Below are 3,347 nucleotides of genomic sequence, written 5' to 3'. Positions count from 1 at the left end.
GTGGTGGTGAAGATTTCAGCCTCTGGGAACCAAACTATCTGGATTTGAATCTTGGCTCTGTCCCCTAATATCTGTGTGATCTTAGGGAAGTTACTCCATGAGGATAATAAAGACCTCACATGGTCATCACAAGAATTAAATGAGCTGATATGAGTAAAACATTTAGAACAGTGCCTGGTACACTCTTCGATACTCAATAAAGGTCACAAATTCACTTAGCTAAACTCTCCCTCAAGCCTGTGATCATTGACTAACAAAGGGCAGGGTGGCATGCTGTGCAGAGCTTTTGTTCAGAATGAGTCCTGGAGCGAAGGGGTCTGGACCAGAAAAGATCTAGCAGATTCTGCAGTCTTGGAAAACAATGAGCCAGGATGACAGAGTCCACTAAAACAGAAAGGAGTAGGCAGGTCTGAATGAGCAGAAACCAGAGACCAGGAGGTCAGAGTCTGCAAGGGTGGCTCCACGAGGAGCTTGGGAAGCGCCTAGTCCTAAGGCAGAGGTGGCTTGCTGTCTGCTCCACATTTGCTTTCCCTTCCAGGAGCAGGCAGACCTGGAAACTCAGGCAAATAACAGAGCTAGAGAAAACCAAAGGCCTTCATCTGGCCGTAGCCCTGTGGAGGCAAACACAAAGATCCAGCCCATCTCATGCAGATATAACCAGAGGATATGCAGTTCACACAGCCCCTGGGTTAATCCCTTTACAGACAAATCAGTGACCAACTCAATCTACATTAGGTTAATCCTTTTTTTTTGTTTTGTTTTGCTGTACACGGGCCTCTCACCGCTGCAGCCCCTCCCGCCGCGGAGCACGGGCTCCGGACACGCAGGCCCAGCGGCCACAACCCACGGGCCCAGCCGCTCCGCGGCACGTGGGGCCCCCCTGGACCGGGGCATGAACCCGAGCCCCCCGCATCAGCAGGCGGACTCCCAACCACTGCGCCACCAGGGAAGCCCAGGTTAATCCTTTTTTTAACCTGCAGATTTATAGGTCATCAGTCTAGACAAGGTATGAGCTGTGAGAATGCAATACAAAATGGCAATCCATGGCAATCCACATCCTTTAGTGCCTAACTCATTTTCTCCTCATAAAACTTTCAAAGCATTTTACATTATTACTTTATGCCTGAGTCATAATATTGTTAAAGCTTACAAAAATCATTTCAGTGTTCATTCCCCTGACTCAGCTTTCTTAAATATCTTCCTCAGAAGTTGTATATAATTTAACCAGAAAAGGTGTTTTTTTGTTGTTGTTGTTGTTGTTTTTAACCAACTGAAGTAATCAGAAAGCAGATGAAGTAAGGAAAATAAAATAACTGCTAGGTGAATGCAGGGTTTGAAGTTGGGAGCTATGAGCTTCACTCACTCATTACGTTGCTATAAAATGACCATTTGACCTGGCCCTTTGCCCCACCAGATATCCCTACCATCTACCACAGGCTGAGCCGTGCCATATGCCACCAAATGAAATTATCGTTTTTATTATTCTCTCATCAACAACAATGACCAATCAATCCAGAACGAGCAAAAGTCATGTTAAAGGCAACTCCAATATAACGTATCAAAGCAAAAGCATTTTGTCTGTATTCAGAGTCCATTTATCTCTCAAAGGAGCTGCTTCAGGTGCTAGGCAGCTCAGCGAGGTATGGAACAGTCAGGAACCCATACCCACAACCACCGGCCATGCCACCTACAAAGAGGAGTTGGAGCCTGAGCAGCAGGAGGCCCATGAGAACATGGAGCCAACAGGAGCTGGTCCAGAACTTCAGGGGCTGCAGGAGGCACAGAGGCAGGGCATGGATGATCATTTTTCTGAGAATACAGTCTAAAAAGTTCTCATGATTCTCAGAAAAGACCATGACTTGAAAAGGATTAAGTCGTCATCTCAGAGATGAAAGAGACATCTTCCCAGAGGATGGTCCTGGAATAGCATTTTAATGATTTAAAGGGAGCCCTTAGGAAGCTCCATTTTGAGCGGTTGGTCTTTTGCAAGAAGTAGACACCAATGAACAGAGTAGTAAGCCACTAGATGATTCCAGAGGTCAAAGAGCATGGAACTAACCCTGTAGAGGACAGTCCAAGAAAGAGAGACTGCCATTCTTGGTGGTGTATAAGAGCAGAGTGAGAAGCTGCAGAGCTTTACCAAAAGAGCCTCACACATTCAGTTGGACAGACTACCAGAAGTGCCTTTACTGGATGATGTACGAAGGCAACTTCCTAGTTGAATGACTCAGTTCTTAACATAGTGAAAAACTACATTTTAAACCATGGAACAGCAGCATCTCACCCACCAGTTCAGATACAAGAAAAAAATAGAAAACCCTGGTGGCATGAGTGTACAATGATGTAAGATGGATGATGAGTTTAGTGCCCAAGATGACAGGCTCCAGTCCCATAAATGTACTTCAAATCATTTTGAGGATGTATATGCAGCACTGAAATGAATTTCATAGCATTGTTCTTAGAACCCAATTATCACTTCTGGTGGAGGAGATGGCTTCCAGGAATGGAGTCCTTGAAGCATCCCCCAAATAGGTCATCTCACATTGGTGCCTTATGAGTGGAAAGATGGCCTTGAAGGGCACTGTCTGAGCAATAGAAGAAGTAGAACACTCCAGAAAGATTCTGAATCCAACTCCAGCACCCCAAATTATTTCTGTGGACAGACATTAACATTTGGAGTTGAAATTGAGAGACAATTGGATGGGAGAGACATTATAGGAGTGTGGGCAGATCATAGAATGAATAAGAATCTCTGCAGAAGCATCAGACAGTGTGCATTAGTGCAAACAGTGCCATTTTTGAAAATGGAAAAGAAATGACTAATCAGTTACTGGCAGTTACTCCTGGGAAAGGTGGCTGATAAAACTGTCACATTTGACATTGAAACTGTGACTCTAGGAACCATCAAAATAACAAAGGCAGAAACTTCAAGCTTCAAATAATTATTAGCTTGAACAGCAGAGAAGTGTTTGTTGACTGCTTACTTGATGAATCATTCAGATCTCTTTATGTTGGATGTTAATTTTTCCAACCTGAATGGAAAGTGCTAGTGTTTTAGATTCTTGGATGACTAGCTTTGGTCTGCAGGGTTTTAGGGCAGCTGTTCTTAACCTGGTTTAGTTGTAATTGATACAAATAGTAGGATTCAATCTCTTGGGCTATTGGAAATGGAAAATACTTACTGGATACATTTTGGAATATTTTAGCAATAAGATACTTAAATGTTGTAGACAAAACCATAATGCAGTCAATTTTATTTTTAGGAGAGTGTTCATTAAAATACCATATCACAATAAAAATTGAATTGACTTTAAAAATACCCATGTATAAAAAGGGCTATACCCTTC

General features: G+C 43.2%; 1 pseudogene; it reads left to right on the top strand.

Moving 5' to 3' along the window:
• The first annotated feature begins 1,912 nt into the window (after nucleotides 1-1,912).
• Nucleotides 1,913-3,058, top strand: LOC115842547 (cytokine receptor-like factor 3 pseudogene; annotated as a pseudogene).
• Nucleotides 3,059-3,347: the final 289 nt, after the last annotated feature.

Source organism: Globicephala melas, chromosome 12 (assembly GCF_963455315.2).
Source record: "Globicephala melas chromosome 12, mGloMel1.2, whole genome shotgun sequence".
In the NCBI taxonomy this organism is placed as follows: Eukaryota; Metazoa; Chordata; class Mammalia; order Artiodactyla; family Delphinidae; genus Globicephala; species Globicephala melas.
Note: the sequence above shows the minus strand (reverse complement) of the source record. Positions and strands in the feature narration are given on the sequence as shown.